Genomic DNA, 16,015 nt, shown 5'->3' with positions numbered 1-16,015 from the left:
GAGGAAGGAGGAGAAGCTGAAGTGCAGGACTGCTGAGGCAGGGCACAGCAACTTTCCACTTGCTTGCTGGAAGGATCCTTGAAATCCATCACTCAATTTCATTCTGTTTTTTCATACCAGATTAGAAGGGGTGCACCGGTCCTGGAGGTACTGCAATACCAGGTCAATGCGTGGAGTGGACAGAGCAAGCTTTTTCCATCTCCCTGTTCGAAAAATCCATTTAATATATGGTCCCCAGATAGGGGACGTATCAGATATTAAACTGATAAGAACAGATTTATTTTTTTTTAAGTTGACTACCCCAAAGGGGTATATTTTATTAAAAACTTATATTACAAACATAGATTATATTGCATAAGACCGAAAGTTCCTGTAATAAAAAAGACTGAGAGTCATGATCTAAAACATGAGTCATTTATAAAATATTTGTCAACATTTTTCGTATTAAAAAGATCAGTATAAAATTCATGTACTTTTCCTAAAATTCCCTCTATATCCTTTTCTCCGTTAATTTCCTCGATCTGGGTATGCTTATCCTGTATTTTTTGAAAGAAGTACCTAGAGCAGGTTTCGTTCTCTTCCAAGTGTTAAATTTTTGTACGAAATATAATTTCTTTCCCCCTCTGCTCTAGGCACTGTCTTATCTCTTTTTTAATTTCTATAATATCTTCTTCTACTTGCATACCTAGATCTCGGAATCTGTACTGGGTCTGCAGACGGGTATTTAGCTTTTCATGAAACTCACGTTTTTCTTTGGCCTTGCCTTTCCCCGCCTTAATAAAAAAATTCCTTATCTTCTTCTTCATTTCCTCCCACCACACAGTAATAGAAACATTAGGATCTCTTACCCGTCTGCAGAGTTTGTAAAAGGATATAAAATTGGATAAAATCTGAGGGTCTTTTAAAAGCGATACATTTAACTTCCATGATTTCTTCATTATCTTTTTACCTTTAAACTCAACTTTAAAAACTAACAACTTATGGTCCGATAAAGCATTAGAAATTAATTCACATTTAACTGGTATGATTTGTTGGGAACAGAAAATAAAATCAATCCTGGAGCTACAAGTTGCGTTACTCCAGGTTACTCCAGCTTCCTCGGGTATGTTATTATTGCATTTTTTAAAACTATCAATAAGTTTAAAATCTAAAACAATATCTTTTAACATATTTGAAGTCTTATCGTAATTTCTACTTGTAGCATTTGAAAACCGGTGTTCCCCTCTTAAAATACAGCTAAAATCAACGGTTCGGAATCATTAATAAATAAAGGTAAAATTTCTAACATGTCTGCCCTTTCGTTTTTATCTGGAGAACCGTAAAAATTTAAAAACTGCCATTTAGTGCCATTAATAAAAGCTTTAACTAATAACATTCTGCCGGGTAAAATCTCATAAATAGTATCTATAAAAACATTGCCTTTAAATAAAATCGCAACACCAGCTGACTTAGAATCATTCGAGCCTGACCACACAGAAGGTCCATATCTCCAATCTTCTTCGTATTTTTTGTATTGTAGACGGTGAGGAATGCAACACTCTTGTAAAAACACTACTGTGGCGGTAAAAGCAGATAAAAAATTAAAAAGAGCGGCTCTCCTTGTTTTGGAATGAACACTTCTGGTATTAAAACAAAGTCCAGTAATCTCAGCCATGAAGAAAGGTTAAAAGGCAATATTCATCTTACCTCGGCACTTCCTCAGCAGTCCTCAGCAGAACCAGAGGCCTCCTCACTACTTATGTCGCCTTGCATTCCCGACCCAACCGATATCATGGTGTCAGGAGAGGAGCTTCCATCACTCAGCTGACCCCCCCCTGCAAATAAGGCTTCAAATTCTTCTGGGACGTAAGTTGATTCCATGGGTAGGACATTGGGTCTCGGAGCCGCGGCGCCATCTCCCTCTCCTTCCGCTGGAGTAGGGGCTTCACACATTTCAGTTTCATCTATGTGAGTAATACCGGAGGAACTTTCACCCCGCTCCCCTCCCTGGTTGGAAGGGGGGCAAGGATCACCTGGGGGGGCCGGAGGAGGAAAGCCCGCCAGTCCCCCGACGGGCCCCCTCCCCGGCCCCTCCTTTACCACTCCGGCATAATCCCTCCGTCTCTTTGGCACCGCCGCTCCACCCGGGTCCTCTGCCGCACTGACAGGGTCCCCTGGCACCAGTTGCGGTCCAGTAGGATCAGCTTCATCCGGTCCCCCCTCTGAGGGGGGGCATCCGTCGGCTGATCACTGGTTTTCTGCTTAGCCCTTCTCTGCTCTTTGGGTTCACCTGTTTGGGGGGGTCTGCTGGATATATCCATCGCCTCCTCTCCTTGTTGGGGATCCGCTCGGCCCTCTGGCTGCTTCGGACGCCTCGGTTGTGCCTCAGGTTGCTCTCGTCGCTGGTGTTGCTGGAATCTGTGGGGACAATTCCTAAAAAGGTGGTCAGTTCTCCTACAAACGTTGCATCTTTTTTCATTAAAACACTCCTTAGTATCATGTTGCATACTTCCACAATTCCTACATTGACTCTCACAGTTCTCATTAATATGACCATAATTGCGACATCTCCGGCAAAAGGGGGGCATTCCAGCAATAAAAAAATCATCTGTCATATCCCCTATTTTAAAACGGGCTGGCGGCAGAAAATTACCCTTGGCAAAATTAGCATTTTTATCAAGAAGGACCCTGAACCTCCATTTTGAGGTCCAGACTCCCTCCCCATTAAAATTTTTTCCTAACCTTATTACTTTATTAAAATACTTGGATAAAAAGAAAATAATATCATCTTCATTAGCGAAAGGGCAGTACATCTTAATTGTAGCGATTTTAAAAGAATCTAATTCATGCTCGATAAAATCTATCCCTTCTAATTCTGATTTTGGTTTTTTTTCCAGGTATAGCAGCAAGAAAGTCACGAAAAATTCCTTCTTGGGAAAAAGTAATATCATATACTCTTCTTCTCGGATAGTCTTGAATTGCTAAGATTTCCTTTTTTTGAATTGAAAATATTTTTATCAGGATTTCCTTAATTACATACGACACATTATTGATCCTCTCATCGATTCCCTCCTTCATCACAATGCGAACGGTGTTTTTTATCCGGGCATACTCCGGTGCGGTGTTGTTCTCCTCTCCTCTCCTCTTCTCCTCCTCCTCCTCTTCTCCTCTCCTCTCCTCCGTCTCTTCCTCCTCCTCCGTCTCTTCCTCCTCCTCCGTCTCTTCCTCCTCCTCCGTCTCTTCCTCCTCCTCCGTCTCTTCCTCCTCCTCCGTCTCTTCCTCCTCCTCCGTCTCTTCCTCCTCCTCCGTCTCTTCCTCCTCCTCCGTCTCTTCCTCCTCCTCCGTCTCTTCCTCCTCCTCCGTCTCTTCCTCCTCCGTCTCCTCCTCTTCCTCCTCTTCCTCCTCTTCCTCCTCTTCCTCCTCTTCCTCCTCTTCCTCCTCTTCCTCCTCTTCCTCCTCTTCCTCCTCTTCCTCCTCTTCCTCCTCTTCCTCCTCTTCCTCCTCTCCTCCTCCTCCTCCTTCGTCTCCTCCTCCTAGATCGTCAGCCATGGTGGTAAAAGCTCGTCCAGTAACGCTCTGTAAGCAAAAAAAGTGCTCCTCTACAAGTCCTAGGACTTCCAGAGGTTCGGGGGATCGCAACTCGACATCCCCGGGACTAAGCCTCTCTCCCAATAGCAGCAGGGGGGTGAAGTCCAGGCTATAAACCTGGACGATCCCCCCAGGCCGAGAGAGAGGGTACCCGGGTCCTACCTTCCGACGTCAGACCAAGTGCAGCACCGAAGATTTTTTTTGATTGAAACGTCTTTATTACAATCAGTCGTTATACATACATACGTTAGTACTGTGTCGCAGCACAGGCCACAAATCAGTACATAATAAATGACACGTATTCGTCTTTGCGAGCATGGCATTGTTATGTAAAGCACAGGTTACCCTACACTATACATCGCAATGAATGCTACACTAGCATACCTATTCAATCACAAAACCTCCCAACAAAAGCATTTAGACAGTGATGAGGGAAGAGGAAGTGGGAAGGAGGGGGTAGGGAGGGGGAATCACATGCCCAAAGTTTTATTGAGAGGACAAATACACACGGGGGGAGAGGGGGGAAGGAGAGGGGTTTAGTCCTCTTCTTCTTCGTCAACGTCCGAGATGTTGTAGTCCCGCAACAGACTATGGATAAGTCTGCGGCAGTCCAGGACGGACTTGTTCTCCCTCCTGAGGATGAGCCGGTTCCTAGCAAACCAAATAGCGTCCTTAAAACAGTTCATAAGGCGCCAGGCCTCCTGGATGGCTCCAACAGTATGAAGCCCAGGAAATAGTCCATACAGCACCGAAGTGCATTGCAGGCTGTTCCTGGGCACAGCGTCTTTGAGTTCATGTTCCAGGGCGTCCAACAGGCGCTGTGCAAAGGGGCACTCCCAAAACAGGTGATAAGATGTTTCCTCCACGAAAGGGCACCTGGGGCAGTACCCGGTTTTGCACAGATTGCGGGCATGCATGAATGACCGGATGGGTAGTCCGCCCTGAATGGCCATCCATGACAAGTCCTTATGCCCGTTAGTCAACCTGTTTGACGACACATTAGTCCAAACTGTCTCTACGGTGTCGTCCTGGATCCCTGGAATTGACTCCACCACGTCCTTTGCTCTGATGAGCTTGTGGATAGTTTTTGGCTTCCACAAGTCGGGTTTGAGGCCCTCCAGTTGGTGTTCCCTCACAAACCTGACGACGTCCCCGTAGAACCAGGGAGCGTGCCAGTTGTAAGGGATGGAGCTGTCCCACTTGTCCCAGCCCATGCCCCTCCAGAGAGGCAGGAGGAAAAAACGGGACATAGCCTTGCCCGCAGAGCCGTTAGCAGTTCTCAGAGTCCAACGAACGCTGTCACAAACAAAGGCGATCCGCAGTAAAGTGGGCAGGTCCGGAATGCCCTTTCCGCCCTTGCGGGGCTCTTTGTACATGATGGCTCGTTTCACTCTGTCCATCTTAGATCCCCAGATGAAGCGAAACACTGTCCTGGTCCCTGGAAACGGTGGCAAGAGGGGGCCATGCCTGTGCGGTGTACTGGAGCACAGGCAAAACTTCATTTCGCAGGACGAGTGCTTTGCCCTCAATCGTGAGGTGTCTAATGCTCCACAGTCCGATTCTTTGGTTGACTTTGGCCAAGCGTTCTTCCCAAGACTTGAGGGCTGCGCCTTCCTTCCCGAACCAGACTCCAAGGATTTTGATGAAGTTTGGTTTGATGGTAAATGGGAAGGGGGCAGAAGAGGCCAGTTGCCAGTCCCCGAAGAGCATGGCTTCTGACTTGCCGCAGTTGACTTTGACCCCTGAAGCTTGTCCGAACTCCTCGCAGGTCTGGACGAGTGCAGTCACCGAACGCCAATCAGCGCAGAAGACGGTCACATCATCCATGTACAGCGAGCACTTGACCTCGTGGTGTCCAGGTCCTGGTGCGGTGATCCCTCTGATCTCTCCGAAGATACTACACTTGATCTTAGCCAAAAGGCCGAGAAGCGATAACCAGAAAAGGGTTCGCCCTACAGGCCGATGGTCCTCAATGCAGAACACTTGTGAAGGCGATAGGCTACAGGCCCCAGCTGCAAAGACAGTCCGGGAGGCTTCTTTCTCTCACAAACCAGGGAAAACGTGCGTCCTACGCTCTGAAATCAACAGCATGCTGCACTTCGTGTTTTTCGGATCTGCATAGCTCCACCCACCACTTTTGGTCACGCCTTTTCTTCGCACGAAATTCCGGATGCCAAAGCACGCCAAACAGAACGACTGATGAGGAGTGAATGGACAGTACTGACAGTACTGAGATAAAAAGAAAAAAAAGGAGGTAGGCATTGTTGATTGTGATGTCACGGGCCCATTGTTGAATGTTCCATCAGGGCCCTTGTGATGTCATCCACTGACCTGACCTTACTTGACCTCTGACCTTACTAGCCTCTTGTGACACGTGCAGTGTTCCGTCCATTGGCCAGACAAGGCAGGTCCAGCTATTGCTGATACATAGGAAGTGCTGGACTACATTTTAGCCCTACCTACAAGTCATCCAGTTTAATAGAGCCACAAGAGGGAGACACAGGCAAACAAACTTCACTTTTTTAATAGAGAAATAGGAAAACAAAATTGGTTACATCAAGCCAACTTGCTACAAAAGGGTAAATTCTAAGGAACAACTCAGCAGACTGCCAGGTGTGCACAACAGGCCCAAATCAAAACAGAGGTGCTCGGACGGAGTGGAGGATCCAAAAACTGCATTCAGGTGATAGATATCCTAACACGTCATTCATTCAGGTGATAAGCCAATTAACACAACAATTAAGCCATCAATCTTAATTGGATTTGGACTGTGAGCAGAGGTGACTGGCTGGCTGGGTTGCTTGGTGCTGGAACAAACCCACACACAGGTGATGCAATTAACAGATTGACAGGCTAGATGCAGCTGCACCAGGGATGCAGAAAGCAGCACAGCAAAACCCTCACAGAGGAAGGAGAAGCTGAAGTGCAGGACTGCTGAGGCAGGCAGGGCACAGCAACTTTCCACTTGCTTGCTGGAAGGATCCTTGAAATCCATCACTCAATTTCATTCTGTTTTTTCATACCAGATTAGAAGGGGTGCACCGGTCCTGGAGGTACTGCAATACCAGGTCAATGCGTGGAGTGGACAGAGCAAGCTCTTTTTCCATCTCCCTGTTCGAAAAATCCATTTAATATATGGTCCCCAGATAGGGGACGTATCAGATATTAAACTGGTAAGAACAGATTTTTTTTAAGTTGATAATTACCCATCGAGGGGTAAAAATCGTTTATTAAAACCACAACAACATTACATCACATAAATATTACAAAACCATTAATACATGTAACTTATTAAAAAGCAGGTTTTATAAAATCATATGACTGACCCCCATTCCCTTAAAAACCACTTGTGGCACATAAAAGGAGTTCTTTTTTTGTCAAATAAATAATAATTGTACATCTCATCTAAAATCATCTTTAAAACGTTTTCTTCAGAAATAGCTTCATTCTTAAAACATAAAATGTTCCGGGCCGACCATAGAGCTACTTTAATGCAGTTTGTGATCTTCCATGCCATAGTCCTTTTTATTCTTGAAGGGCACTCCAGACACCCATAAAAAACACCGTCCATGGATAAAGCTTTGAGTCCTGTAATCTTCTTCATCAAGGGGAACATTTTTCTCCATATTTTTTGCGTAAAATAGCAGTACCAGAATAAGTGGTAAACGTCCTCCTCCTCTCTGCATGCTCCCCTAGGACACTCCGCGGTGCTTGTTAATCCTCTTCGGTGCTGGAATGCCCGGCATGGAAGACACTCATGTACGCAGCTCCAGGCCAGGTCCTTCTGTGCGTTAAAAAGATAATTTTCATTAATATTCCTCCAGGTCTGCTTACATTTACTTTCATTAAAATTCTTAATGGGGGCCATCAATTTATTATCATTAATATCCTTTAAAATCATTCTACTGTTTTTTAAAATCTCCACCCTCTTTTGGTCTAATTTAAAAATATTCGTTGTTTTCTCTAAAATCTTATAAGATGCTGGTAAATTAAAAGAGTAGGGAGAGTTTAAAACCGTCTTAAACCACCCAAACTTCCTCATAAAATACCCAGTATTATAACGAATAAAAAACGACCAGTAATTGTCTTTAAAAAGGGCATTAAAACAGTAACTAAAATACTTAATTAAAAGAAACGCCTTAATATCTGTAAAATCTTTTCCACCTTTGTTCTTAGGAAGCATTACCGTATCTCGTCGTAGCTTGTCCATCCTGGAACCCCAGAAGAAATTAAAACATGCTTTGTTAATTTTTTTAAAAATACGGTCCGATGGAGGGAACGCCATGCTAAGATATAATAAAATTGGTAAAACTATCATTTTGATAATTAAAACCTTTCCCTCCATCGTCAGCTTCCTTAGATTCCACGTGCATAATTTCTTATTTACCTTCTCTGTAACCGCATCCCAATTCCTGAGGCCGTCATTAGACTCATCGAAGGAGACTCCTAAAATCTTTATAGACTCAGACTCAGGAATGCTAACGTCATTTAAAATCATATTTCCGACATTTAAAATATTACTCTTATTAAAATTTATTTTAAAGCCAGAGGCGCAACAAAAGTATTCCACTTGTTTAGTTGCTTTTTGTATTGCAAGGGTGTCCCTGCAAATTACGGCTACATCATCCATGTACCCCACTACTTTAGCCTCTAGTCCCCCTCCGCCTGGCAGGGGGACACCGCGTATCTGTTTATCGTTCCGTAGCATAATTAAAAGAGGCTCCAAGGCACAAATAAAAAGTAGTGGGGACAAGGGACACCCCTGCTTCACCCCAGATTTTAAAATAACATCCTGAGTCTTAAAACCATTGACTAAAATCTTACTAGTGCACTGGTTATAAAATGCTCTCAAAGATTGTACGAACCCTTCTGGTATACCCATTTTCTTTAAAACTTTAAAAAGGTAAAAATACGATACGCAGTCTAAAGATAAAATGGCAACCTTCCCGTTCCTTTCGTTCGTATGATTAATAACGTCTTTTAAAAGGTTAATATTGTCCCAGATGCTTCTCCCGGGCACCCCGCAGACCTGGTTTTGATGGATTATCTTATGTATAATCTTTTTTAATCTATTTGCACATAGCTTTGCCATTATTTTGTAATCGCAGCAAAGCAACGTGATGGGTCTCCAGTTTTTAATATCAGTCTTGTCACCTTTTTTATATAAAAGGGAGACCTCTCCTTTTTTCCAGGATCCCGGGAGAGCCTTGGACCTAAAAACTTCTTTTAAAAGAGAAAATAAATCATCTTTTAAAACGCCATAAAATGTAATATAAAACTCAATGGGTATACCGTCAGGGCCGGGTACCTTCTCCTTCTTAAAACTTTTAACCGTTTCTAAAACTTCTTTTTCGGTGATATCCTGTAATAAAAATCTTTGAGAGTCAGAATCTAAAACATTCTCGATCCCCTTCAACGAATCTTTCATAAAATGTTTATCTATTTTCTTTTCGTTAAATAACTCTGTATAAAACTCATGAACTTTCTTTAAAATACCATTAATGTTTTTCTCCCCCCCAAGCTCCGCCATCTGGGCACGTTTTTCTTGTATTTTTTTAAAAAAGTACCTGGAGCAGGTTTCGTTCTCCTCAATGTGTTTTATTTTTGAACGAAACATAATCTCCTTACTCTTCTGCTCCAGGCACTGAGAAATCTCCTTCCTAGTGTCAGAGATTTCCTTTTTCATATCGATACCCAGATCGCGGAGCTTGTATTGTGTCTGCAGGCGGGTATTTAAGTCGTCATAAAATTTCTTCTTCTCTTGGGCCTTAAGTTTCCCCTTGTTAATAAAAAAGGTTTTAATTTTCTTTTTCATATGTTCCCACCATTCGGTTATGGGTCTTCTGGGGTTCCTTACCCGCCTGCAGTGCTTATAAAAGACAATAAAATCTGATAAAATCCTAGGGTCTTTTAAAAGGGAGACATTCAATTTCCATGTTTTTTTCTTTTTGTAGTTGCCACCAAACTGCACTTTAAAAGATAAAAGCTTATGATCTGAAAAAATATTAGTTAAAAGCTTACAATTAAGAGGCAGCACTTGATAAGAGCAGAAGATAAAATCAATTCTGGATTTGCAGGTAGCGTTACCCCAGGTAACGCCGGCCTCCTCAGATAAAAGACTATTACATTTTTTAAAAACGTCAGTGAGCTTGAAATCTATGACGATGTTTTTAAGCAGAGAGGAGGATCTGTCATAGTTCCTGCTCACTGCGCTAGAGAGCCGGCGTTCACCTCTTAAAATGCAATTAAAATCTCCTGCTAAAATCAATGGTTCGGAATCATTAATAAAAAGGGGTAAAATCTCCAACATTTCAGCTCTTTCCTTTTTATTAGTAAAACCATAAAAATTTAAAAACTGCCATCTAAAACCATCAATAAAAGCTTTAACCAATAAAATCCTCCCCGGTAAAATCTCATTAATATGGTCTATTAAAACATTTCCCTTGAATAAAATAGCTACACCCCCCGATTTATTTTTGTTTGACCCGGACCAGACGGATGGTCCGAGCTTCCAGTCTTTTTTATATTTTTGATAATTTTGACTGTGGGGGATGCAGCACTCCTGTAGAAAGAACACCGAAGCTGATAAAATTGATAAATAACTAAAAAGTGCGATTCTTCTTGCTTGGGAATGCACGCTTCTGGTGTTCAGGGAAATGCCTTTTAAAATAGCCATAGTAAAAGATTAAAAGGGGAGTTTAAAAGCTTACCTCAGCACAGCTTCAGACAGCATCAGCAGGACCGGAGTACTCACACCCGCTCTCCTCGCCACCAAGCACCCCAGATGTTACCGTATTCAATGTCTCGACAGAAGAGGAGCTACCATCACTTAGCAGACCCCCCTCTCCCATCGGCACACCATCCTGAGCCTGCCGCCACTCGGGGCTCAGCAACTCTAGCCCAGGTCTCGGAGCCACGGCGCCCTCCCTCTCCCTTTCCGGGGCAGAGGTCTCCTCTAACACAGTCTCGGGCACAGTGTAAACTGTGCCCTCCGTGTCACCACTCAGGTGAATGGAGGGATCAAGCTGGCTACCTCCGGGGTCCGCCCCTGGTCCCCCAGATGGCGTCCCCCCTTGGCCTTTCACCACTGCCGCGAACGTCTTACTTTTTTTGGACGCCACGGCTCCACCTGGGTCTTCTGGGGTGTGCCCAGGGACCGAGTGCGGGCCAGGCGGATCAGCTTCATCCGATCCGCCCCCAGCCTCTTTCTTAGGAGGGGGCTTACTCGTCGGCTGATCACTGGACTTCCTCTTATTCCGCTTCTCCCTCGGTACACCTGACTGGGGGGGTCCGCTCATGGTATCCATGCGCTCGGGCTCCTCTCCTTGGGGCTGTGGCTCGGCCTGGTCCTTCTCTTCTGGTTCCGCTCGTTCCGTCCGTTCCTCCGGCTGCCTCTGCTGCCTTGGCTGTGCCTTGGACCTATTAAAAGGACAATCACGAGAGAGATGCCCAATTTTGGTACAAGAATAGCATTTTTTCCCTATGGAGCACTCTCTGGTGTCGTGCTGAGTGCTACCACAGTTCTTACATGTGCTTGTGCATCCCTCCGTGTAATGTCCGTATTTTTTACAATACCTGCAGAATGGTGGCATACGGGAAAAAAACATGTCTCCTACTATGTCTCCCACCTTAAAACGTGCTGGGGGGAGAATGAAGCCTCCAGGAAAATTGGGATCGCGGTTACAGATGACTTTAAAACACCATTTTGACGTCCAGATCCCGGCAGTATTAAAAATCATTCTCACTCCAATAATCTTTTTAAAATAGGTGGATAAAAAGGTAGTAACATCTTTAAGCTCTGCAAAAGGAGAATACATTTTAATAACCACAGTAAAAGCTTCATCTATCTCATGCTCATATATCTTAAGGCCCCGTAATCTATCGTCATTTTTATGCAGTGGAATCTTATCTAAAAAGCTTTTAAAGATACCGTTTTGACTAAATGTAACATCGTATACCCGTCGTCTTGGATAGTCCTGTATGGCTAAGATCTCATGCTTTTGAATACTAAACACGCCATACAGGACTTTCTCTACAAGATACTTGAGATCATATACGTCTTTTTTGCTTTCTGTTACATATAGTCTTACGGTATCCTTAATTTTCGCATAATCCGGGATCTGGTGCTCATCGTCGTCATCTTCTGGTCTGGTCATATTTCCTCTCAATTCTTCTGTATCATCACGGGACTTGTCTTTTCTTGCTTCCTCCTTCCTCCGGGCTTCATCGTCTTTAGACTTTTCCTTTGTCGCCTCTCCATTCTTTCCGTTCTTCTTTTTCCTCTCCTTCGTAATAAATCCTTCTCCTCCGATCTCTCCTCCTCCTCCAAACTCTTCTCCTCCTCCGACTGCTCCTCCTCCTCCTCCATCGACCCCGTCTCCTCCTCCGCCTCCTCCCGGGTCGTCTGCCATAGATGTCACTTTGGCGCTTGTCTCTGTGGACAAAGATACAAATGCTCCCCTAGCCGTCCGGAGACTTCTAGGGGTAACGGGGATCGCAACTCGACGTCCCCGGGACTAAGCCTCTCTCCCAATAGCAGCAGGGGGGTGAAGTCTAGGCTATAAACCAAAGACGATCCCCCCAGGCTGAGAGAGTGGGTACCCGGGTCCTACCTTCTGACGCAGAAACAAGTGCAGCACCGAAGATTTTTTATTTTTTTTTTAAAACCATCAGGTTTGATTAACCATTGCAAGAAAACTAGCAGGTTAAACAAATCATCCTCTGGCACTTTTATTTCAAGAATATAGCATCAAAAAGCATCACAGTTTCACAAGATCTTTCCATTTCTTAGTTTTCCAGATCCCCTCCGCATCAAATTTTTCACCTTTTTTAATATCCCACAAATAAACGATATACAACCGACTCAAAAATAGCCTGATACAATCATTTTCCTCCCACACTTCTCTTTTGTACACACACATATTCCTTGCATCCCACAACACTTCTTTCAAAACAGTCATTATCAACCACAAAACTCTACTCTCTTTCTTACCACTCAGACCAATGCCAAACAAAACAAAGGCAAAAGTTAGGTAACTAATTCCTGTCAAGTCTTTCACTAAACCTCCCACCTTCCTTAATACATTTTGGGCAAAGCCACAATTCCAGAAGACATGAATAATGCTTTCCCTACCCCCACACCCCTGTCTTGGACACATATCACTCCTTGCCAAACCACGATTTTTTTGTACTTCTCTCACCGGCAAAGCCCCATGCATACTCAGCCATACCAAGTCTTTCTGCTTATTCAACATCCCATCCGTATCCATACTCTTCCACACTTTCTTTGCCTCAGATGACCGCAGTAAGTTAATTTCTTCTGCTATTTCTTCTTTCTTACATTCACTCAAAACTTTCTTCTTATTACCTAAATCATTCATACTAAACCCACTCAAACCATACTTTTTCACAAAGGTCTCCAATCCCACGTACCAATAAGGACACACAAAAGCCACAGGCTGCTTCAGACTCCTTTCACACCAACCCAAACGACACAACAACCAACCTCCAGAATATCTCATCATACATGCTACCTTACCACTCCTTTTTAACAGCCTCAGTACATTCACCATAAAATTAATACGCAAATATAACTCAACATCCGGAAAATGTAGACCGCCATTCTCTCTAATTTTCACCACAGTCGTACGCCTCACCCGCTCCATTTTCACCCCCCACAAAAACAAAAACAGCACTCTATTAATTCTCCTCAGGTTCACATATGTTGGTGGGAAAACATTCCCAATGTATAACAAAATAGGTAGAATGACACACTTAATGACCAAAATTTTCCCTGTAAAGGATAAGTCACGCAACTTCCAGAAATCCACCTTTCTTACCACTTTCTCTCTCACCTCTTCCCAACTCTCGTGACCATTCATTCTCTCATCAAACTTAACTCCCAACACTTTAATACTATTAACCACTTTCACACTTAAATCCGAAACATCACAACCACCCCCAAAACACTTCACTTCACACTTATCCCAATTCACTCTGAAAGCGGATGCGCCACAAAAAATGTCTGCGTGCAGTTCCGCTTTGTTCTCACTCACCACGCATACATCATCCATATATCCAAACACTTTCACACTCTTACCACAACTTCCCGGAACACTCACCCCTCTCATAAACTTATCGTTTCTGATCATAGATAATAATGGTTCAATAGCACAGACAAAGGCAACCGGTGAAAGTGGGCACCCTTGTCTTACACCAGAATTAACTCTGATCCTATTGCTTTCATACCCATTCACCAACACACGACTCCCAATACCCTCATATAAACTTTTCACCGCTCTCACCAACACACTCGGAAATCCCATTCTCTCTAATACCTTAAACAAAAAACTATGTGAAAGCCTATCAAAAGCTTTCTCAAAATCAATAGAAAACACATTCACACTCCTATCTCTCTGTAAACCATCCCAAATAATATCTCTCAACAAACTCAAATTACCAGCTATACATCTCTCAGGCACCCCACACACTTGTTCCTCTTGCACTACTTGCCCGATCGCCCTACTCATTCTTTTCGCTATCAATCTAGCATAACCCTTATAGTCCGCATTCAATAACGTGATTGGCCTCCAATTACGTAAATCATTCTTCTCTCCTTTCTTAAAAATTAAAACCACAACTTCTTCCCTCATAGACTTACTAATCCTCCCTTCTACCCACATATACTTATAAATCTCTACCAGATCCTTACCCAAAATATCCCAATATTTAATATAAAATTCCACCGGGATCCCATCCCTTCCTGGAGTTTTATTCCTTGCCATACAATCTACCATGCTCCTGACTTCCTCTTCAGTTATCTCTTTTACTAAGCCTCCCAGCTCATCATTCCCAACCCTATTCCCCAAAGACCCAAGCACCTCCTCCTCCAGACGCACATCCCTGCTCTTTTCCCTATATAACTCCCTATAGAAGTCCTCCACTACCTCCTTTACCCCTTGCCCACGAACCTCAACCCCATTCCCATCCTTCAACCCCTCTAAATCCCCCTTCACATTCACTACCTTTTTAAAGAAAAAACGAGAACAACATTCATCCTTCTCCAATACATCCATTTTTGCTTGAAAAATAATCTGTTTACCTCTTTCACGCAATAAACCACTCATCACCTTCCGCTCTGCACACAATTCCTCATCCACATCATGACCTAATTCTCTCATTTTATACAAGAAATCCAACCGAAGGTTAGATCTAGCATACATATTCCTCTTTCTTGCTGCCCTTCTATAACCCATTCTTTTAAAAAACACTTTCACATTCTCCTTCACCCAATCCCACCAATCCAGAATACACTCATACTCACTCTTCTTCTTACACCATCTCCCATACATACTTTGAAATTGTTCCTTCACTTTCTCATCATCCAACATACGCACATTCAACCTCCACACTCCTCTTCCATACTTCCTTACTCCCTCCAATTCAAATTCACACCGCAAACACTCATGATCAGAATAACTCACCCTTACTTGAGAATAATTTTTAACAGAAAAATCCCTAGAAACAAAAATATAATCTAACCTAGAGTGTATACCCCCTCTGTCAGCATGATATGTAAAAGGCAAAGGATTAATTTTACAAACACAAACGACATCTCTCAGCAAGTTATCAACCATACTTTGACGAAATAACTTACCGGTGATATCCATTTTATCACCTTGCAGGTGACAATTCATGTCTCCTACTACTATACATGGTGTTCTACCTGTCAAAAAAAACTGAATTTTCTCAAACAGCTCCTTTCTCAGGTTTTTCTCCGTTGGAGCATAAATATTTATAACTTTAAACAAAATGTTCCTAAACTTAACATAAGCCATAACACATCTACCAGGTTCAATAACAATATAACGCTCTAACACAAAATTCTTATTTTTAAACAAAATACCCACCCCATCATTCTTATTACGTGATGAGGTGGACCAAACTGACTCCCCACATACCCATTCGGATTTTTTGGGAGCCACCTCCAACCCACACTCTTGTAAACAGAAAATATCGCCAGGTCTGGCAGCAAGGTCCTCTAAGATGGCAGCTCTTCTCGCCTTATCCTTAAAGACCCTTACATTAAGGGAACAAACAGAAAATTTAGTGAAGGATAGACATTAAGGTTATAACATAAAATTCACGAGTTAGGTGGCATTTGCATCGCGTCGGCAAGCTGCTCCACTGCATCGGAGTCCAAAAAAGGAGAAGAAGCCCCACTCAAAGGGCTTAGAAGTTCATCCGCAATATCACCCAACACTGAAAAAGAATTTTCCAACACAACACCCGGGGACTCTGGTATCTGTTGCCCACAAGGGGGCGTCGCATCCTCCGAGCATTCTGGACCAGGGTCTCTTTTAGGTCTTTTTGACTTGAAGGCCACCTCCTGCCACCTATCATCATCTCTGACATTGTCCTGACCGAAATGAAAAATGCTCTCTCCAGA

At 43.4% G+C, this 16,015-nt stretch overlaps 2 non-coding genes and 1 pseudogene across 2 annotated transcripts; all 3 read right to left on the bottom strand.

Annotated features, from left to right (window-relative positions):
* Nucleotides 1-125: 125 nt before the first annotated feature.
* On the bottom strand, nucleotides 126-313 carry LOC122942691. Its single transcript, XR_006390647.1, has one exon. It is a non-coding gene; the product is annotated as a U2 spliceosomal RNA (small nuclear RNA).
* A 5,119-nt stretch (nucleotides 314-5,432) lies between these two features.
* Nucleotides 5,433-5,500, bottom strand: LOC122942901 (annotated as a pseudogene).
* Nucleotides 5,501-6,598: 1,098 nt separating this feature from the next.
* LOC122942717 lies at nucleotides 6,599-6,795 on the bottom strand. Its single transcript, XR_006390662.1, has one exon. It is a non-coding gene; the product is annotated as a U2 spliceosomal RNA (small nuclear RNA).
* Between the last annotated feature and the right edge of the window lie 9,220 nt (nucleotides 6,796-16,015).

Source organism: Bufo gargarizans, chromosome 6 (genome assembly GCF_014858855.1).
Source record: "Bufo gargarizans isolate SCDJY-AF-19 chromosome 6, ASM1485885v1, whole genome shotgun sequence".
NCBI classification, from domain to species: Eukaryota; Metazoa; Chordata; class Amphibia; order Anura; family Bufonidae; genus Bufo; species Bufo gargarizans.
Note: the sequence above shows the minus strand (reverse complement) of the source record. Positions and strands in the feature narration are given on the sequence as shown.